This window comes from Rhinopithecus roxellana, chromosome 5 (genome assembly GCF_007565055.1).
Source record: "Rhinopithecus roxellana isolate Shanxi Qingling chromosome 5, ASM756505v1, whole genome shotgun sequence".
Lineage (NCBI taxonomy): Eukaryota > Metazoa > Chordata > Mammalia > Primates > Cercopithecidae > Rhinopithecus > Rhinopithecus roxellana.
This window is the reverse complement of record NC_044553.1, coordinates 138,570,817-138,594,660: the sequence shown is the minus strand read 5'-3', so window position 1 is coordinate 138,594,660 and position 23,844 is coordinate 138,570,817.

Genomic DNA, 23,844 nt, shown 5'->3' with positions numbered 1-23,844 from the left:
TAGCACTGAATCTCTTATAAAAAGAAAATGACAAACTCATAGACTCAGAGAGCTTCTACTCCTCCCCTAAAAGAATATTTTATTTCCACAGGGCTAATGTATTAGTTCGTTTTCATGCTGCTAATAAAGACATACCCAAGACTGAGTAATGTATAAAGGAAAGAGGTTTAATGAACTCACAGTTCCACATGGATGGGGAGGCCTCACAATCATGGCAGAAGGCAAAGGAGACGCAAAGGCATGTCTTACATGGTGGCAGGCAAGAGAGCTTGTATAGGGGAACTCCCCTTTATAAATCCATCAGATTTCATGAGACTTATTCACTATCAAGAGAACACTATGGGGAAGACCTGCTCCCAGGATTCAATTACCTCCCACCAGGCCCCTCCCACAACATGTGGGAATTATGGGAGCTACAATTCAAGATGAGATTTGGGTGGGGACACCGCCAAACCATATCAGCTAACAATGCTAAAAATCAAACACAAAATTTAATTGGGCGGGTTAATTATAACAAAAGTAAATTTATACCTTTTCCAAATCCCTCATGTCTGATCTGAGGAAAAAATGCATCCCTATCAGTCTGCTGAGATGTATCAACCCCTTTTCTGACTATTGCTTTAGATGCATAAAATAAAATGAAATATATAGAAATAGAAAGCAAAATATGAGACAAATTATATTGGAATATAGTAACCAAATGTTTAAAAAATGTTATTTACATTAATGGTTTAAAGAACAATATCTAGTGGTAAGTCTTATAAGGGAGATACATTTGAATATTTTTGACATATCTGCACCAACTGTAATTTAATATGAAATATCTATGATTTCTATTGTTGACAAAGTCATGGGTAATGATAATACAAATGCTCCTCAACTTACGATGGGGTTATGTCCCAGTAAACCCATAATAATTTGAATATCTTAAGTTTAATATGCATTTAATATGCCAGACTACAGAACATCATAGCTTAGTGTAGCCTACCTTAAACATATTGTGAATACTTACATTAGCCTACAGTTGGACAAAATCATCTGGGAACATAGTACACTGTAGAGAATCAGTTGGTTACCCTTATGATCATGTGGCTGACTGGAATCTGAGGCTCGCTACCGCTGCTCAAAATCATGACAGAGTATCATACTATGGATTGTTAGCCTGGGGGAATAAATCAAAATTCAAAATTTGAAGTATAGTTAATACTGAATGCAAATTGCTTTTGCACCATTGTAAATTTGAAAAATCACAAGTCTGGTATAAGTAAAATCCTAAGTCTGGGACCCTATAGTACAGACTGATTATTTGCCAATATTTTTATTATTGAAAAAAAATCTTAAATTTCAGTTAAGTGTTAATAAAACAAGGATTTTTTTTATTCTTTAAGTTTACTAATCTTCTGAATTATATTCATGTACTCTAATTTAAGAATTCCTGTTTTAGCAGTGTAAGTATTCTTGAGAAGTTAACTAAATTAGTCAAAGTTAATTTGAGAAGCACCGAGGTTGGAGGGTTCCTTTAGTCTTCTTTTAAGTCTTTCTACTTAAAACTCACACTTACATCTTGGTTTCTCACCTCAGTGATCTCTTCATCTAGGAGACTGGATAAAGTACATCTATGTGCATCTATATTGTTCCCCAGGACTTTTGCTATCAAAGCACTTATGATACTTTACTATTAAAGTACTTTAGGGTACTGTACATACCCCATCAAAGGGAATATGACACTGCCCATTTGTCTTTATGTATTCTCTCCACTCGACTATAAGCTGACTCCTATTACAGATCGTGTGTTGCTTGTTCTTGTTATGTCTCGTACAGGGCCTGCTCAATCTATATTTGTGAATAAACAAGTGAATGAATAAAGGAACTTCAGGGTGGAAATAATTTTTTCTCTTATTCATGGCCAAAGGCCTTGACTAAGTATTTTATAAACATGTGGCCATGAGTGGAGATAGAAGAGAGACTGTGATCAATGTGCCAATACAAATCTGCCCATGCTTGGAACCTACTGACAGTGATGCAGTAGATTTACCACTTACTGGAGTGGGCACTCTTGGTGTCCTACCCAGTGTTTCTTCCATTTTTTTCTTACAAATACACTTATAATTTGTTTTTCAATATCAGTATGGCATGCATGTACATCAGGGGAGACTGAATCCCTCCTTAGCCGTGGGAGTGGAGATGAGTCTTGATTAGCTCTCTAGTCACAGTATTGCCATTGAAAGATCATGTTTGGTTTAGGCATGGGCACGTGATACAACTATGGAGAATGAAGGGTGGTGGCAAGTGTGCTGAAGGGTTTCTAGGAAAGGATAAAAGGACATGCTTGGGAGGCAACATTCCTGTTTTCCTCCCTTTCAAAATGGTTATGAGGAGACGATGCCTAGAACTGATGTAACCACAGTGTGATGATGAGAGGAGCAGCTGACTGTCTGAGAATGGCATTGTGGAAAAATCGAAAGAAAGTAGGTCATTTGATGTCATTGAGATATTGTATTCGCTGCTGTACTTGCTATATGACAGCCAGTGTCTTTGTTGTTTAAGCCAGTTTTTGATCGGCTTTTGTTGTTGTTGTTACTAACATCTCAAAGTGTCGTATCTGCCTGAGTTTTATAAGTGAGGGGCAGCTTCTCTAATACCCATGCACAGATGTGATATGGAATTCATTCTGCTGAGATTTTGATACTTCAGAGTAACAGAAGTCTGCCACAGTATGCAGGGATTCTTTTAGAGTTACAAAACTCTAGCAGACTAATTTAGAAAGTGGGTAGGGTGCCGGCAACTTCTGAAGCTCACCAAGTAAGAACATTTAAGTCTGGGTGATAAGCACATAAGCATTTGTAGGTGAACTAACCCCAAACACCCTTTTCAAACCAAAATATGCAATGGAAAGGCATTCTTCTGCAGCATGTTATGTGTTACCATGTTATGAAACAGGCTTTGACATTTGGATGTCTACCACTTGGTGAGTGGTTAGTTATAAAATGCTATTGGTTCAACAGATTATACTTCTGGAATAAAGCCTGGACTTCTGGGATCTCTTTAGTGGCTGGTTTATTTGTATTTCCAAGGCCATTTTTCCAATAAGCCAACACAATCAAATTACATGCAGCTTTGAAGACATTCTACCTTACAGTTTGACATTTTAATTAGGACTTTAAAGAGATAATAATCACAGCCCACAACTTCCCTAATGTTACCTAGAAATGGGCCAGTTAATTAGGATCCCAGAAAAACCACTGCATACATTTCTTTTTAATTGTTTTTCCAAACTTCCATCACCACATCTCTTGGCTTCAACTCAGACCAAATCAAACAAACAGCAGGGAAATGTTTGATCTCTCTGGCCTTCAAAAAATCTAAGGGTGCAAATAATTCAGTTTGTGTCTACCGTCTAAAAATGTATATTTACCCCAACATAAGACATTTTTCTTTCATTTCAGGATTGCTTTTGAAAGGAAAACCATGCTAGTTCATTTCATTAGATTATTCTCTATGAAAGTTATTAAGATTCTGTTCACCGGATCCCTTTGATTCTTATATCTAGATTTCGTTTTTCTTTATCTTTTCTAGGGTAGCATTATGAATGGGTGGACCCACTAAAGAATGTTTTAATGCTCTCTGACTGCATTTAAATTCCTTCTAGGGGAATTTTTATAAGGTGGAAGGAAAAATGAGTCCATCTATTATTGAGAAACAAAGAGGCCCAGAGTGTCATAGCAATTCAAGAAATGAATTCTGTACTTTTGGGCGGGTTATGTGTAACAGGATGCTCTCTGTCTCACCAAGTCTTGTCCCTCCCTATCCCTTGGGTCAATATACAAGAATGGAAATGTGGTAAATGTCTGAGTTGTTTGTCTAATGCTCTGATGTGTTTGGACACATTTAGGAGGAAGACGTGACTGTGGCTTCTCAGAAAGTGTATAAGGAGTGTTTTTGCCACTTTGTCATGCTGCCAGGCAAGTACTTTTAGAGTCACTTTTGAACCTGATTACATGTACCTCAGTCTCCGGTTGGATGATCGGTTATGGCATTTATCTCAGTTTCTGAGTCCATATATTACAAAGTTTCTTTAGTTAAGTAGTTGGGCTACTGGTGGTTAATGTGAAGGTTATCCTAAGCTTGCAATTTCACTGATGACTTCATTTTCCTCATCATGCTAAATGGATTAACTTCCGTGTTGTTTGTTGTTAGAGGCAGCTATAATGTGAAGTAAATGAAACTCAAGCTTTAAGACTCCTCACTTGCACGGGTCCCTTCCAAGTCTCAACAGAAGCTCTTGAGGTGAATTGATGTGATCATATGTTCTTGTAAAATTCAAAACATAAAATACTAGCAATCAGTTAGAAACACTGTGTATTTTCACAACCACTTTTGCATCCACAATTTTGAACTCTTTTTCTTAGAGAGGGGACTCCCAAACTGCGTAACTGTTAAGTCCAGCAAACCTGGATTAGTCTCTGCTTCTTATATAGGTAATATACTTTATTTAAAGTTGTAGGTTCTTGGTTAGAAGAGTGTGATGTGTCCAGATAGTTACAGGGTCGCTTTTCAAGGTATCTGTCTAGGCAAAGGAATGTCCCTGAAGTAGGAAGAGTTTGTTTGGTATGTTTTTATTTTCCTGTCTACTTGTTTCCCTGAGATTTCTCCAAATTTGGTATATTTCTCTGATTTTAAAGGCTTAAATGAGTTCAGATATGTGTAGCATTTAGAACAGTGGATGCACATGGTAAGTTTTCAGTGAATGCTAGCTGTTATTATTATATTTGTTTTCTCCAAATCTTGCAGTCTTGTGTGTCTTTTTCTAGCTAATAACTTTATTTAGAGAACCAAGCTCAGTTATTATCACCTTGAAAAATGCCCCATTTCCCAGATATATCACTTGGGTTTTTTTTTCTACTATTAAAAATATTTCTGGTATTATTTTCAAACATCTTGAAGAATAATCTAATAAAATTTTCTACAATGGACCACTGAAAGCTGATGGTGGCTGAATAGAGTGACCCAAGATGCCACAGTGAAAGAGCATAGGGTTTAAATGCTGGGTCTACCACATCCCATCTAGGTGACCATCCTCATTTCATTTCCTTTATCTTAGAAAAAAAAGAGATAATACTTTATAAGAATGTTTTAGATACATACAGGGAATCACAATATCTGAAACAGCCTAGACACTGAATAAGTAGCTATCATTATTGTAATCAGGCCGTTCTTGATGAGTGTGCATCTGAACCCCAAGAAAGGTATCTTTAAGAGAGAAATTCAGAAGATGATTTTCTGTCCGTTGGGGAGATATTCAGAGGCATGGTGATGTGTCTAGTGTTTCTTAAATCTGATGTGGTTAAAATGTCTATGCCTATGAACAACTTTGTGTTTTCTAAGATATAGGAAGGAAAGCAATGATAAAATAATAGTCTAGCATACTTAGAAATACTGGTAACTCATAGGTCACTTTATAGGGTCTTACAGGAATTGGATTAGGAATTCTAAATCTAGCTAATGGGCTTTGAAGCCAATTAGAATTTGATAAAAATATAATCAGAAACGAAATCTGAATTTATTTGCCTGATTGATCTAACTTTATACTAGATTTCTGTACAAATTTAAGTAATGATTGGTAGTGGTTAAAGATTTGTGACATAGCACTTCCAGGCAAATACAGTTAAGAATTAGTGAGAAAGAACTTGCAGGAAAATATGTTGCTCCAATCTCATTTGGATTTCGTTCCAACCATCTTCACTCACAGTCAGGCACTTAAATTACTGATTTCTACCTTACCTGAAAAATGTAATAAAAATAGCTATAGTATTCCCTTAATGTGCTTGGATAAATTATTTTTTTTATTATTGATTTATTTGTTTTGATATGAAACTGTCTCTTAATCTCTTTGTCTAATAGGTCTAAAATTGACAAAACATTCTTTTGAACTTGAAAATATCTGTAGTTTCAAGGGTGTTAGACCTAGTTGAGCATGTCTACACTAACACACATAAACGAAATGGAGAAATTGCTACATAAGAGTAGGTGGAGCTTTTAAAAACATAAATATATATCAGATATAAAATACGTAAAATTATAGATTATGAACTTCTTAAGGGCAGCATCTAGCAAAATGCCTGGAACATATAAATGCTCAATATGTATTTGTTAAATGAGTCAATAAATCAATTGGTTTAAATGGAATTAAATGGAGTAGTTTGGACCTTATAGAAAAAACTCATGAAATATGTTGGAAAATGTGAATATTTGATCCTCTCAGAGGAGTATCAGAGATTTTAGGGTATAGAAAGGAATTTAGTGAACAGAAAGGCCAACTGCCCCATTTTACACCAGGGAGTTAGTTGGCCAATTTGGTCTCATCCCCTTGACACTATAGATATCTTCAAGTTCAGAAGAATGTTTTATCAATTTGGGTCCCATTAGACAAAGAAATTAAGAGACAATCTATCCATTTCATGTAAATACAAAACAAAACAAGAATAACAAGTAGTTTATCCAAGTAAAATAACTTGTTTAAATAAGGGATGGAATCAGGAGACGGTAAGGAAATCAAATTGAGGTTCACATGGAAACATTCCCATATGTTGTATCTCCACGTAAATCAGTAACTGATAAGCAGAACTTCTGGGATAATACTGAGAAAATAAGTGCTATGTCAGTGACAAGACTTGGTTTCTTCTAAAATTATTTGTGCTTACTTATAGTTACCAATTTTTTTTTAGATTAACTCCCAAGGATTGTCCAGATAATTTTGTTAAAAGGAAAACCTATTGTATTGTGTATTGCCTAAATAAAAAAAAAAAACCATAATCACAGTTAAGAGGTATGAAAACGTCTATCTTTCAAAGGTTTTCATTGTAATAAGGTTTGACATACATCATGCCTATAGTGAAAAGTGCAAATTTAGAAGAAGGTGAACAATGGAAAGTCAGTTTTATACAATTGACAAAACCTGAAGGACAACCACCCACATGGCTCTCATCACTGTCAAAATCCATTTAGCTGAAAAGGAAAGAAAGAGAACAAGACAAAAGAGCACCATGCTTTTGAGGTGGAGACATGCTGTGCTACAGGAATGCGGGGTTTCTAGACTGTATATGTCTGTGTTTGTGTGTGACATAGTCTTGACTCACTAGGTACCTGGGTCCTCCTCTGTTTAAGGAATTTGACTTTCTTAACCCTATGCAAAGCTACTTGCTGCAGATCACAACAAAGCTGGCTATGTGCCAGCTCAAATAACAGGTCAACTTTTTAAGTCCCAAAGGAAATTTAGCTTCAGCCAGATTCTTGAATTCCTTTGAGCAGCCCTCTGGGCTGATGCTTCTTAGAGATCTTCCCATCAGTAGCAGTTATGAGGCTAGCAAGGTGTGAACTAGTTTCCATACCATATTATATAGCTTTGAAGAGCATGGGGAATGAACCACACTAGAGCTTGGGTGGATGATCTGTGGAAAGGACATGGCACCCCAGAGTAAAATTGCATTATCTTAAAACAAGTGATAAGCAATTTTGTCTGTTCTTGGTGGTGAGTGTAAGATGGTAGGGAAAGTTACACAATTTAGGCTCATCTAAAGCATTATCTGTGTTTTGCCAGCATAAGAACAATACTAAAGGGGGATTATAGCTACAGGTTGAAAATATTAGATTATTAATTTTGCATATTTCTTTTCAGTGCCCTCAAAAATTTTGGCAGATATATGACCATAGGCTGCCATCCTTGGAAGGAAGGAAGGAAAGAGGAAAGAAAGAAAGGAAGGAAGGAAGGAGAATGTACAGAGAAAATTGAATATGGACTCATAGATCCTTGGGCCTGGCTGAGCAAATGTTAGTTTTTCAGTGAAATAATTTCTATATTCTGGATCTAAATTGATCTGATGGCTCTGAAGCTAACATCTTTGGTTGTCTTTTTTTTTTTTTTTTTTTTTAAACAGAGTCTCTCTGTGTCGCCCAGGCTGGAGTGCAGTGCCGCAATCTCGGCTCACTGCAAACTCCGCCTCCCGGGTTCACGCCATTCTCCTGCCTCAGCCTCCTGAGTAGCTGGGACTACAGGCCCCCGCCACCATGCCCGCCTAATTTTTTGTATTTTTAGTAGAGACGGGGTTTCACTGTGTTAGCCAGGATGGTCTAGATCTCCTAACCTCGTGATCCACCCGCCTTGGCCTCCCAAAGTGCTAGGATTACAGGCGTGAGCCCCCGTGCCCAGCCTTGGTTGTCTTTTTTGAAAGATCTTTAGAAATGTCTATTTGTGGGAGAGATATGAGGTTCACAATAATATTTGAAAACCAGTTAGGCATATCAAAAAAGAAATTTTGTTAGAATATTCCCAGTGTTTTCAAAATGTAATCTTGTACCATTTTCCAAAATAGGAAACACTGACTAAATACAGTGTTTCTCAAGCATGACTGGTATACCAACTTTGAGGGTTGCTTACGACTTTTTGCCAAAACATCCATTGACTTTTCTAGCCTGGGGGAACTGGACTAGCAAATGGATGTCACTTTTATAAGCACCCAGTGCCATTTTAATCTACGCTAAATGAAAGAACTTAAAAGAAAAAGGAAACTTCCATTCATATAAAACTCTTTCTTGTTAATATCCCAGAGTTGCTTGTAATATTTGGGGTGGTAAAGAGGATGAAGAAATCTCTCTGGCACTTAGCTTTAGGTTGGACAAACCCAATTCACTCTATACTCAAGCTTATTTTATTTACTACGTTTTTCCCTTCTTGAATTTTTAATGTCTTCAACATGCTCTTTGACCAGTGACCTCTGCTAGGAGTTTCTCTAGATAGGTACAATAATTAGAAAGACAACACAATGTAGAAGCATTGTGTGTTTCTTATCTGCATCTCATTTGCTTGTACTGACTTAGCCAGTCCATGATCAGAGGATATTATAATTTCCAACCACAAAGAATGTATTTTAATAACTCCTTTTAAAATTCTTCTCACTCAGTGAACGATTCAGAGGGAAAATGCTCAGATTCAGGTGAAGAGAGTCACACCAAATACTTGCCAGACCACAAAAACTTCAGGCTGCCTGGGCTCAAGGCTGATTTCAGTCACTTAAGAATTTGGGGATGAAAACACTGCTTACAGTGAATTTGTAGAAATTCTGCAAATGTCACAAGGACAGGGATCATGTCTGTCACCCATTCAGTTGAAAAACAATTGAAGTTTACTTTAATGAGTTTCTATCTCTTTATCAGCATTGTTTAGATTGTTAGACTCTAATAATTTACAATGAGTTTCCATGTCTTTATCAGCATTGTTTAGATTGTTAGACTCTAATAATTTACAGACTCCAGGATTAGGGTTTCTGTCCTTGGAGACATTGAAGTTCTGCCCTCATAATCCTGCTTAGGGGAAGATTGTTCGCTCTGTCTTGCTTTTCTCTCTCTTGTACTTGGGTTTTCGTGTCCTAATTCAGATGCTTTCAAACATGAGTGTGCATCAGAATCGCTAGAAAGCTTGTTAAACTATGGGTTGTTGAGCTCCCTCAAGAGAGTTTCTGGTTCAGTAGGTCTGGGGTGAGACCTGAGAATTTGTTTTTCTAAATAGTTCCCAGGTATGGCTGATGCTGCTGATCCCAGGCCTAGGCTCTGAGAACCAGCCGCCAACCTCCACACCCAGGACATTCAACTTTTCTTACAGATAATTGTTTCTGTTCACATTTTACCCTTTGGAGATCATATTCCTTCTCCTCACTTTTACACATGATGCTAAATGTGCTAAACATGCTTCAGCCTTCCCATTTAACATAAAAGCATTAAAAATATCTAGCTTTCATCTCAGGTTATTCACCTGAGCATTGTAGTGATGCATCCACTTATCTAAGGATGGTTTGACATCCTTAGGTAAATCAACTACCACATCTACGTTTTGAATCATGCAAACTCAAGCAGACACAGCTGAATCAAGGGTCGTAGAATTCTGTTTTGGGATGCAAGCTTATTTTTGTTTCATGATGGAGTTCTCCACCCCACTGGTATAATTTTCTCATCCACATAGCCTCTAGCTATCAGTAAAGGTGTTCCCTGAATAGCTGTTTCAGAAAATAGAAGTGTTCATGTTCTCATACAGTGATGTATTTATTGTTTTAAAGATATTTTTGAATCAGTTATGCCTATGTTGTTTGAGTGACCTCAAAGTGGGTCATCCAAGTTGGTCATCACCAATAGGCAAAAAGTATAAATATAACCCATGCTAAGTGTAAAACTAAATGCCAAGGAAGCAGTTTATCTTGGTAAATTCTGCCAAGGGCAAGTGACACAGCAGCTGCAGACCAGTTTGTAGAGGCCTGGGGGGCCACGCTGGCACTGGGAACCCTGGCTTGATCCCACCTGTGGAAAAAGCTCGCATGTGATCCGAGAGACACTTATAATGTGACTTAACACAGTAGCTGAGAGAGGCAGCTTCTTTTGCAACGTTCAGGACTAATTCAATGGATTTTCTTCTCCCTGCTCAGCGGCATTCGGCAGCTTCTCTGGTGACCAGCTACGTCATTTGGCAGCAGGCTAAACTGCTTGCAATTGCATAGAGCAAAGAGCATGCTGAACAGTGATGTTCCAGTTTAAAAGGACAGAGCTGCAAACAAAGGTAGGCTTTTATTTTGGGCAAGAGCCTTTTAACTGCACAGAGTCTCATGCCTGACCACGTGCCCTTCACCATTGCCATGTCCACAGCACTAGGCACATGTCCTCACTCCCTTGTTCTTGAATCCTGAGTGCAGAAACCTGATGTCAGCGTCTTCTCCTGAGTTTTCTATTTCTTTATGTCTTCATGTCCCACTTGCCTCTCTACTTCTCTTCTTTACCCCTTTCAGCTCCTTCTTTTTGGGCCCGTGTTTTATTCATATGATTATTTTTGACGGGTAGTTTGGTGCCTGAATCTAATATTCAGTGTTTTCTTTTGATGGGAGAAAACTCACAGTACTGCAACTTTACATGTAGAATACAGAGTATGCCCAGCTATGCCTGCCCACAGTTCCAAGGGGAAGTACCTGCCTGCAGAGTATGATGCTACTTCTTCAATGCACTTGTCACAGTTAATAGTTCTATGTATTTGAGTGATTAATCATTTTCTGTCTTCCTTGGTAAACATAAACCATTGTGAAAACAATGGCTACCTGCTTTGCCCACTATTGGATCCCTGGTGCCTGTCTGTGTATTCACAGTAACACTTGTTGGGGGAAGGAAGGAATATGCATCTCAGGTTTACCAGTTGAGTCATGGAAGTCCTGAGCTGGTCTTAAGTAAACTTTGGAAATCATACATTGCTTTGGAAATAATTGTGCAGAAAAGCCCAGGATTTTATCAATGAGTTTTTTTTTGTTTGTTTGTTTTGTTTTTTTAGTTTATCTTGAGAGATTCAATTGATGGCATTTGTTGGATATAGATAAACAATGTGTCACCCAATAAGGAGAAATAGTCACTATTATGAATTATACAAACCTTCTTCTATTCTAATAATGTGTTCGTGGAATATACAGATCACTAGAGCTTTATGTTAAGTATCTCAAAACTTTGGAAATATGGTCTGTATTTGTTTTCCAGGGTTCCCATAACAAAGTACCACAGACTGGGTGGGTTAAACAACATGAATTTATTGTCTCACAGTCTTGGAGACTGGAAGTGCAAGATCAAGGTGTCAGCAGGGCTGGTTCCTTTTGTGGGCTATAAAGGAGAAATCCCTTCCATGCCTCTTTCCTACCTTCTGGTGGTTCCTGGCACTCTTTGGCATTCCTTGGCCTGTAGAAACATCACTTTGACTGCTGCCTTCCCTTTTGCAATGGTGTTCTGCCTGTGTCTGTGTCTTCTTGTGAGAACACCAGTCATATTGTATTGGGGCTGATCCTACTCTAGTATGACCTCATCTGAACTAATTACAACAACCCCATCCAAATTAGGTCACTTTCTGAGGTGCTGGGGGTTAGGATTTCAACATATAAATATTGGGCAAACACAGTCCAATCCATAACATGGGCAAGTAAGCTATAACTGTTGAACAAAAGACTTGTCTGCTGCCAGAATCATTGCACCAGAACCACCTCCCTGTGTTTTCTGACACCTCTTTTCAGTGGCAGGATTTTGACCTTTTTCTGATGGAAGCATCAGGGTCATGACAATCTGGACTTGGCAATTAACTGATTTTACTAGTTGAACCTGTTTCAGAGAACTGCTGGCAGGTGCCATCCCAAGTGGCAGTTAGGGACATGATGTGGATGAAACAGTCACTGCCTGAGATAGTATGAAAAGACTTCCAATGGCTACAGAAGGCACAAACCCCCCACTCTTCCTCACTGGTACTTGCAAAGAAGTTCCTTCTGCCCCACCAGTATGTGAAGAAGGCAAAAGAAGTTTCTAGGGTAGTATCTGGTATTGGCTGCTCAAATCATGACATTGGTTGATGAACACCATTGATCTGTTCAGATGGAGGAGTTCCTATGTAAAGAAAGGACTAAAGTGAGGAAACGCCCTGGAGACATATGACACAAATATTTTACTTCGCCATAGTAAAGGGGGAAAGTAATGTTTGACTTTTGGCTGAATGTTCATGAGAAAGACCAATATTTAATCTTGTCTCTGGCTTGTTATCGAGAGAACATGTGACATCACTTGTCTGTGGTTTCTAGGTGCTTAAAAAAGTAACTGCCTGAGAGACAAGGGCTTCCCGAATTGTGAAATTCAGAGAGAGAGAGAGTCAGTTGTCCCTGTTGATGCAGCCTGTGCTCTAGGGTACATCCATCAGCAGTGCAGACATTGCCCTTGTTTGGGGATCGATGAGACAGAGAGGTAGCTGAGCAAAGTTATAGCAAGGGAGCACCAGGGCAGATGCTTTGCTCCACAGGGAGCTTGGGACAGAGGTGGAACTTGAATGTAGATCTTTTGCCGAATGAGCCAGCATGCTCTTTAATGAAAAACTGCATTTGGTGAAGAGAATGAGGAAACAGGGTCAGGGAGAAAACTAAATAGGAAACAAAAAATGCAAGAGGAGAAGAAGTAACAAGCATGAGAATGGATGACAAAATCGGGCCCCGATTACTAATGTTATCCTAAACAAGTTACTTCCACACTGTGGGCCTTATCTTTTTTCGTGTGGAAACAAGGGTAATGGGAAAACTCATTTCTAAGGAAATTTTAGGATAGTATTTCCATAGTATTTTCATTTGAAGTCAGTCTTGTATCTGGATTGTATACGTCTTTATTTAGCTAGATCTGTCTTAATTTTTATGGATAAATTTTCATCTAACGTACTCTTGTCTTTTTATATATAATATTTAAAAAGTTATTTTACTTCTATGGTTTTGGGTGTCAGTATCATAAAAATAACCTAAAACTTTTATGCACAAAGTGGCTAAAATTTAAAAAATAATAATTTTACCATGTTTCAGAAACTAAAGACCTTAACAAGATTAGCCTCAATGACATAAAACAAAATTGAACTCCCTCCTCCTAACAAAAACAACAAAATCAACGTGTTCTAAAGCAAGACCCCTTGTACTTTAAATAAGATCCTGCCTCCAGTTCTTCAGACTCTACTCCCGAGGATGATTAGCTGTAACTAAATAAGCATATGAGGAGAGAAGAGGTTCCTATGAAAGATGGGCTTCAAGACACATGCTATGGATTCAGATCCCTCAGATGGCATTTGGAGATGGCAGCGGACTGAATGTTTACATCCTCCCAGGATTCATATGTTGAAATCCTGGCCCCTAAGGTGATAGCATTGAGAGGTAGTACCTGTAGGAAGTAATTCCATTATGAGGACCGAGATCTCCTAAATGGAATTAGTGCCCTTATAAAAGAGACCACAGAGAGCTAGTTCACCCTTCCACCATGTGAGGACAGAGCAATAAGGCACCTTCTATGAGCCAGGAAACAGACCAAATATGTCAGTGCCTTGACCTTTGACTCCCCAGCCTCCAGATCTATAAGAAATAAATGTTTGTTGGCTGGGCGCAGTGGCTCACGCCTGTAATCTCAGCACTTTGGGAGGCTGAGGAGGGTGGATCACCCAGGTTAGGAGTTCAAGACTAGTCTGGCCAACATGGTGAAACCCCCATCTCTACTAAAAGTACAAAAAATTAGCCAGGCGTGGTGGTGGTCACCTGTAATCCCAGCTACTCAGAAGGCTGAGGCAGAAGAGTAACTTGAACCCGGGAGGCAGAGGTTGCTGTGAGCCTAGATCATGCCACTGCACTCCAGCCTGGGCAACAAGAGCAAAACTCTGTCTCAAAAAAAAAAAAAAAAAAAAAAGAGAGAAATGTTTTTTGTATATAAGGCACCCAGTTTATGATATCTTGTAATAGCAGCCCAAAAGGACTAAGACACCATGTTTTGCAATGCTGTGTTAATTGATCACATTGAGATGGTGGGAGGCCATGCTGGATAGTGGTTAAGAGGCTCACTAGAGTCCAGTGGTTGTTTCTAAGTACTGGTTTCACTACACACAACTATGTTACTCTCAATAAGTTATTTAACCCTGTTTCAATTTCCTCATCTGTAACCTGGTGATGGCTTTCAGTACATACTTGGATTTTCTTTTGTGTGTGAGGATTAAAGGAAAGAAATGTAAAGTGCTGAGTAGAGTGGCACATAGTAAATGCTTAATAAATATTAGGTAATAATTATCACTCTACTTGTTATGATGTCATCCCTCATAAAGAAACTGATTTCATTACAATAATGGATTTAGAATCTAATGACTTTTCATCAGTGTGGAATAGATTTCTTCTTAATTTATGACTGAACACAAGGTTCCAAGTATGCCAGAACCTCACATTACCCTATAGATCCAGATCTGAAGAGCAGGAAAACACCCCTATGTGATGCTTGGGTGTGGCAGTTCTGCTGTTATAGGAGCACCCAGTTCATTACAAGTTTGAACAACATGTTCCTCGCTCTGGGCAGAAAACACTAAGCCAGGAAATGTCTGTTTTGTAAGAAGACAATTCAGACTTGTTTTTCAGAGCCTTCCATAATCTCAGACTTCTCAGCTGTAGAAGCAATAGCAGCAGAAGGAATTATTGAACGTGGCATCTACATATGGTGAGAGAATAAAAAGGGAAAAAGAAAACCCAGCAGTTTGCAATCTCGGGGTGTGTAAATGGAAACCTGGTAGGAAAAGGGAACAGAAAAGATATGAAAACCAATGCAAATGAATATAAAGCATGTATTCCTAGCTATATGGAAACATAGAAATAACTTTAAAAGAGTATCTCATTTGAACAAATGCCTGGCGCCTCCTTGACCGTCTCCCATAGTAGGGCATTCCATGTCTTTTTAAGCATCTCACTCCATCTCTAGGGACTAGCTGGTAATAGGAGAAAAAAATAGTTTCTTTATTCTAACCCTAGTTGGGATCCTGGCTCCATCACTTAACAGTTTTGAACTTTGGAGGTAAAATAAAAACAATGTGTCAATGGACATCATAATAGTACCAACTTCATGGCGTTGTCGTAGGGATTAAATGAGATCATACATATAATTCTATAACACAATGCTTGGTTCATAACTAACAGAAATTGAACTAATTAAGTATTCAATTGGCTTTATTATGATTATTGAGCAGGACTGTCTGCATTCTAATCCTGGCTCCAACATCCTAATCTGGAACAAGTGACTTTATTTCTCAGTACTTTATTGCCTACTCTATCAAATGGGGATTCTAGTAGGGTCTGTCTCATGAGGTTGATGAGAGAATTAGACAAGCTGATAAAGGTAAAGCTCTTAGAATAGAGCCTTGCATTTAGTGGGGGTCCATTAAGTGTTAGTCATTGTTGATGAAAGGCTTCTTCCTGACCAATTGCTCCTTTTATCAGTCTTCTTGCTCAGTGAGTGCTCTTCCCAAGCAGTGCCCCGTGCCCTTTCTAGCTCTCTCTCTTTTGGAGGAATGTAATTGAAGCCAAGATAGTGGGTTTAATCTTCCAGGGGCCATGAAGGATCCCTTTGCTCATGTGAGAGTGGATGAGATTAAATCTATTTCCAGGGTCAGCTAGAGGAACAAGCCACAAAGGTGGCCCAAGGGAAAGGTAGGTCAGTAGATTCAGTGTGGAATAGAAAGAACATGAAGTACTCTGAGAAGTGGAAGCCCGGCATAGGGATGAGACAATGTGGTTTGTTTGGGAGCCTGACAACGTGGCAGATAATGCAAATGGCTCTGACATGGGGAGCTTACTGTGCCAGGGGCCGCTTGCCTTTCATAAGTGTGAAATCCACTTAGGTAACCTTTGGTACATACCCTTCTGAATCCACAGCTTGTTCTTTACAAGTTTTTGGCAAAAAGTAGTGTTCACTGGTCACACCCATTCTATTCTATATTTATTCTCAGTGTACAAGACTAATGAGATAATCATGCCCCGGGGCTTAACTGGTTGAAATCTGTAAATCTCCTAAAAGTGTAATTACCTATTCATAATCCTTCTTTCCCATATTGCGTAAATCTCATTAGTACATTTTTTTTTATTATTCATGTTATGGAAAAAATTGCTTTTTTGCCATTGAAAGAACAGTTGGCAGAGAGAGAGAACCAGGTGTTTTGTTTGAGCTGTTTGGTTTAATCTCTGTGATCAAATTAACCCATTTATGCTGGAATTTGCAAATTTTTTTGTGTGTGAAAAATCAGACCTTGGCGATGACCTTGAGCAGTAGGATATAAGTAACTCCCACAAGCTTAGCGTTGCAATAATGGAACACTAGACATAAATGGGTTAAGGAGTGCACCCCACCCCCCAAGTGTAGGAGACTCCTTTAGTAGCCAGTCTGTTCAGTGTTTTGTTTTTAGAGCAAGGACCCTCTCTCTAAAGGCCTGCAGGCACTGGTGTGAAATTATAATAACATTGCAAAACAAGGACTTTGCTGCTCTTAAAACTTATTTCGGAATGGTTCCTGGAAAGACATGGACTCATTCCCATCATAGCAATGGGAACCCCACAGGGAACAAAATTAACTCTGATGAAGCCTCTACAGAAAATCTCGTGGCCCTTTGCCTGACATGTTTGTCTTGAGTGGGCAAGTAATTGCATACATTTTATACATTTGTACACAAAGAATCACAGATGATTGGGGATTATAGAAAATATGTTTTATTTCTAGAATGTACTTGATTGATTTTTTTTCTAGGCAGAGATGACATGAGCGTTAATGAGACTTTCATGATATTCCCAGTTCATTTAATCAGTTGTTTGATTCATGACACATGGTACAGATTTATAACATATGAAATGATTCTGTAATTTTCTTTGATGTTTCCAAATTACTTGTGTGTGTGGTCGGGGGACGACAGGGGGTACTGTCTAATACCAAATAAAATTGCTTGAAACAGTGGCCCCAAACTACCATCTGGGATGAGGAAGGGCCATGTTTACCTATTCTGTGTGTGTGTGTGTTTGTGGCTACATTTGACCCCATGGTCCTTCCTACAAATCTTCCATTTAAGGTAGTATAGTCAAAGAGTTCTGCTGGCAAAGCAGAAGATCAGAACTCTCCTGTCACTGTCTCTGACCAGTATGGTAAGATATTTGGGCCATTTAACTTCTTTGGGTCTCAGAACAGAGGGGGATAGGCTATACAACCTCTGAATTATACCTTGTCTACCTGTGGACTGCAGCAAACTTTAGTGTCAGCCTGGAGAGGACTCCTGGGGCCATTACCTGTTTGGCCAAGCAGTCAGTGGGGTAGAGAAGCAAGACAGTGGGGAGGGGAATTTCCCAAAGGGTGAGAAGAAGAAGAGCTGGGATATGGAGCTAGGGTTAGGGCTTTGCTCTCTGAACATCCTCCCCTCTCCATTCTAAGGAAGAGAACTAAGACTAGAGAAGATGCCCTAATCGCTCCCTCCTCTATCTCATCTCAGCAACTCCAAGAAGGAGGACCAAAACTTCTTCTTCTTTTTTTTTCTTTTTGAGAAAAAATCCTGCTCTGTCACCCAGGCTAGAGTACAGTGTCACGATCTTGGCTCACTGCAACCACTGCCTCCTGGGTTCAAGCGATTCTTCTGCCTCAGCCTCCCAAGTAGCTGGGATTACAGCCGCACGCCACTGCCACACCTAGCTAATTTTTGTATTCTTAGTAGAGACGGGGTTTCGCCATGTTAGCCAGGCTGGTCTCAAACTCCTGACCTCAAATGATTCGCCCTCCTTTGCCTCCCAAAGTGCTGGGATTACAGGTGTGAGTTACCACGCCGGGCCGAGGACAAAAGACTTACATAATTCCCTGTAGGAATCACTCTTTAAGGGTGTCACTCTAAGGGTTTTTCATGGTGAAGAACCAAATCTGTTTAGATTAAGTCTGAGTCTGCATTTTTTTCTTCATGTCATCTCTTAATATTTCAGACATATAGATAAAAATTAGTTTCTCAAACTTCCAAAATCTCCAAGTTTCCGAAATCCTGGAGTCTTGAAATCTAAATATTTGGATGAAAACTTAAAATTGCACTTTTCATTTGACTTCTTAGGTTTATAGACAGGACCTCTTTAGACCCAGACTTCATTTAGCCATGCATTAGTAGTGTTTAAGAAGTCTTAGGTGATCTCCAAAGAAACCTTTCCCTCATAACACTGTATATTTATGTATCTGAATGAGATTTAGACTTTCTACCTTAATATACTATAACTACTGAATTAAATGTGCTGATCTCCTTAAAAGACAGGCAGAAGGCTTCTATATTTTCCATTCCTTTAATCCTTTTCCATTCCTTTTAAACCTTTAAACCTATTGTCTCTGTAGGTAGCCCTCTTGGGTAAATTATTTATTCAACAGCTCTAGGGCACGTATTTCCCATGTGCTATGGACCACAATAGAATTCAGGAAACACGTATGTGTCCTTGTTTTTTTTTTTTTTTTTTTTAATTTTATTTATTTATTTATTATCAGTGGAAGCACAGTTTGCTGTCTCTACAACTTTCAAATTGGACACTATGAGCAGCTTCATCCAGCTTCTTGCCTGGAGATTTTTTCAATTATAGGTCTTGCATCTGACCCATATCCACCACAGACTCTAAAGAGATACAGACGAGGCTCCCCAAGTGGTTCTCTTAAAGTGTCTCTCACTTGGCATGAAGTAAGGAGGGAGTAGCCCTCAACTTTTCCATTGCAAAGTAGGGGTAAGTGAAGAGTGAAATGCACAGAATTCTAGCAAATTCCTCCAAAGAAATTGTCTTTCCTTGCCTCTGTAACCTCTTTTACGCTCTTAAGGTTTGTGTTGGGCTAAGATTGCAAAACCAGCTTTTGCCCATCTCCTATGGAAGTGCTATATAGCTGGTGTGACACCTTGATTTGTGCATATACTTCATCAGCTTCCCTGAATGTCCATGATCTTCTTAAGAGTAGAGGCTTTGTTATGGACATCTGTACTTCTTATAATACCTAATGCAGTGTCCCATATAATAGGTGCTCAATGTATATTGGAGAATGAGTGAGTGAATGAAGGTAAGCTTCCTGCCTGTGTGAAGGAGAATGACTAGCTCCTGTTTAACTGTGTAACTGTGCACACTTTCAAGTTGCCCTCTTGCATTCTACTTCTCATGTAAGTACTGTTATTAAACTTCTAAATACTTAACAGAAAGCTTTTTTTTTTTTTTTTTTTTTTTTGGCAGTGAACGAACTCCTTTTGTCTTCTGTCCCGTGAATATCCTAACCACTTTGTCACTTTGATCTAGGGGGCATTTCATCCTCAGAAATGCAAAGGAGTTGGCGACTGCACAAAATGTGTTCTATTTCCTATTGCCGTAAAAATCCATTGCTCTTGAGCCTTTGCCCGCCCCCTTTCATGGTAATGTGTAAGCCACTAAATTGCAGTTACTGGCTGTGGCCAGGGCCATCGAAAAATCGTGAATGCCATGTAGATTTGAGGCTTGCTCCACTAAAGAGTCCACAATGGCTTTACTGTAACTGGGTTAACTAGAACTTGGCAAACACCTATCCAAGGAGGGTGATACCAAGTCCCCTCCCCACTTCCAGGATGCTGGCCTGATCTTCTTGTATTTGTGCAACTGGCCCATCCAGAGACCCACTGAAGCTGGGAGGAGGGCCCTGGTGAGGGCGACTCTCTCTGGGTCAAGTTGTCCTTTTGCAGCTCTCTTTTCACACAGCTTCTCTTCCTGAAATGTGAAGTAGGTTAGAGGATAGCTTGTTTTATTTTGCTATTTGAAATACAGCATTTGGGGTCATGCTCTGAATAATCTGTGCTTGTTAGAAATGACTGTCATCCTCTTGAAGCAATAACAGAGAACTACATTTAAATTAAATTCAGACAAGCAGGAGCCTCTCCACAAAATCAATGGAGCCAGGCATTTTTCAAAGAGATATTTTGATTTTTTTTTTTTAATCTCTAATATTCCAGGGCATAAATCAGAAAAGATATCCCAGAATCGAAAAGGAGCTGGGCCATTGTTCATAATGCCTTAAAAGTATTTGATAATATGTTTGGGGTGGGAGTGAAAAGGTAAGATAAAATATTGTATGCAATCATCTTTAATATCACTTATTTTTATATTTGGCAAACTTTATTCTTTCTCAATTTCCTTGTGTAAAATTTCAAGTATTGATTTTTTGAAAGATAGCTTCATTCATTTATTAAATTTATTAAATCTGTAAGACCTCAAGAGACTAAAGCCCTGTCAAATATAGTTTTCAAAATGTTAATTTGCATAAATGTATTCATACACACACACCAAATGTAGCATAAAACAGTAGTGACCAGCAATGTGGTGGCCTCATGTTCCAGGTAGAAGACTTGTTACATCAATGCAAAATAAACTATCTACTTTTAAAATATGTTTTCTTCATAGTGTCCAAATTAAACCCTACTTCCGTACTCAAATAATCCCACCTTTATTTTAATGCATCAAAGCAGTCATCCTCTCCAGTTCTTCAACACAAAAACACTCTCTTCTTTTCTCATACTAGACACATAAATATCTGGAGCTGCCAAAGTTCGTCTTTTAAAGTCAAGAAGGAAAGTTTCATCAGTTATTTCAATAATTTGCCTCGCAGTTGCTCTGCTTCAATGCAGGATTAGTTCTGTCTAATAAAGCTAATGAGCAGGTTAATTATGAATACACACTGAAAAATTAAAATCCTCACATTCATTCACTTCGTCTATATGATGGGCGTTATCACTGCTGTAGATACATGGGTTTCCTTGCTATAGTTTCTGCTTTCAAAACAAATAGATCCTTCATTTTAGTCAGTATGGTTATGCTGAGCAAAGTCATTCTACCTGGTTTTTACCTTCCCCATAGTGGAGAAAGTATCTTTTTTTGTGTGCTTGCTGATCATATGGCAGGAGTCTTTCTGTGTAGTTTTGTGCATTGCTGTCACGTAAGCCCATCCTGCACCCCTTAGCTATTCATTTTATGGCCACAGAAGAACACATCTCATTTTTATCAGATTACCCTTCTTTCTCTTCCTTCTTTCTGTGCTCCTCCAGTCACTCTAACCTTGGGAACAGAGAACCCTGAACTCAAAAAAACCCATCTCTGATTGATGAGGCCCCTGCTATTGAGAACCCTGACCTCAGAGAAACCCATGTATAATTGATGAGGCAACTGCTATTGATTTATGACTCTGATATTTGCTTTTAGGTTCCTAAATTTAGGGAAAATTTTCTTTTGAATATTGCATAATTTGTTCAATAAAATACTATTTTTGTGGCATGTACAAATTTAATTTAACTCCAGTCCTCAAGGTCAGAGTGACTCTAAGTCATGGCCCTAAGTCAAGGGCCATGTCTCTAGCAACTTATACATTGCTCCTTCAGGCTCTGAAGCATGTGTGAGTAAAGGACCTTTTCCACAACAGAAGATGATATATACTAGTATTTTCCTCTCAGTTCAAACACCAAATTCTTCTGGAATTCTTTTTTTTTTTTTTTTTTTTTTTGAGACGGAGTTTTGCTCTTGTTGCCCAGGCTAGAGTGCAATGGCGCAACCTTGGCTCACTACAACCTCTGCCTCCCGGGTTTAAGTGATTATCTGGCCTCAGCTTCCCGAGTAGGTGGGATTACAGGCATGTGCCACCACACCTGGCTAATTTTGTATTTTTAGTAGAGATGGGGTTTCTCCATGTTGGTCAGGCTGGTCTCAAATTCCTGACCTCAGGCGATCTGCCCTCCTTGGCCTCCCAAAGTGCTGGGATTACAGGCATGAGCCACCATGCCCAGCCACCTGATTCTTTTCCTATGCCAAGGTTCGCCATCTTCTACCAACATCAGCTTTACCTCTGGGGCTCCTTCTGTCTTTGCTAAAGTGTCCACTATTAATACTTCTCAAACTTTACTATTTAGAGTCTGTAAGGTTAACTTCCTGAACCCTATCCTCCCCCATATATAGCCTTCCTGGATCCATCTCCAGAAATTCTGATTGACTTAGTTGGTCTCATATGACACTTGGGCACCACTTCACAGATGGGATTCTAAAGGGGTTCGTCACACTTTGACGAACACTGGTCCTGCTAGCCTGCTAGTTTCTGTCCGCATTTCTGTAACCAATGCCGTATTAGTGGCCTTAGTATGGGTCAAAGACACTTGTCGCTTCAGCAAGAGTATGAATGGGGAAGAGAGGGTGGATGTGGGAGGGTAATTAAAAGATAGATGCTTATATTTTCTGACAAACATTTGGATTCTGCAGAAGTCTCCCATGTTACCATGTTTCAGAAGATGAGTAAGTTGTTCCTTTCTCCCAAAAAGACAAACTGTGATGAGGCTGATTAGCTCATTCTAGAATCATAATTACATATGTGTCCCATCCCCCACACTTTTAGTATTTTATCCAGGTTGGCTGTAGCACGGTCAAGGAGGTTGTGATCTGTGGACCCATCTGAATACCATTTGCTGCCAAAATATCTCAACCTTGACCTCAAAGAACCCCCCTTCTGATTGATGAGGCCACAGTTATTGAATTACTACTCTGATATTTGCTCTTAGGTTCCTAAATTTAGGGAACACTTCTCTTTTGAATACTGTAAAATTTATTGAATAAAATACTATTTTGTGGCATGTTCAAATTTAATCCGACAAAATAATTAAAATATAGTCATTACTTCTATGTCATAATAGTGGAAAGTTCTAATAACCATTTACTCAGATAACGCTAAATTTATACTGTTATAAACTTTGGAAAAGGCAAGTGGATCAGGAACTCAGTTTATATCAGGGATTCTTGAGTTTGGAATGGTAATCTGTCTGGGTTTTGCCTGTACCTGTAGGTGTGGGTTATGTTTGTGAGGAAAACTTTGAGCTCAGGGAGCAGTCTGACAGCCAGACCAGAAGGGTTAGGCACCAAGAAAATGGAGTCAGTTCAAAAGTCCAGGCTCTTTGACCTGCCCACTCAGGTGAATAGATAGAGGGGTGGGGAGGTGGGTATTTTGGCACTACTCTAAACAGGTGAGAAAGATGTCCAACCTCGCAGGGAAACATGGTAGTTATGCACCATCATGACAATTCCACTGCCAGTCAGTGTCAAATTGGTCAGCACGGCAGCATCTTGACAATAGGTATGGGACATGAGCTGAATGATAGGGATTTAGTTAGTATGACTCCAGCCTTTGAAAGGGTTAAAAAAATTAAGGAAGGATTCCATATTTTAAAATACTGTATGAAAGAAATGAAAGTGAGATTGTCCTTCATGCAATATTTTTGGAAATATTGGAAAATATTCTTCATGGGATCCTTCTTCTCTGACCATGCCTGACGAACTAGTTGTCAGGGTGCAAGATGTGAATTGGGTACAAGACAAAAGCTTGTGAACCAAATATAGGACATAAATGTCACAGTAGGGCTATTCAGAAGGCTAAATTAGTGTTGATTTTTATGTCACTGCATTAGAACTCTTTGTATTCCATTAA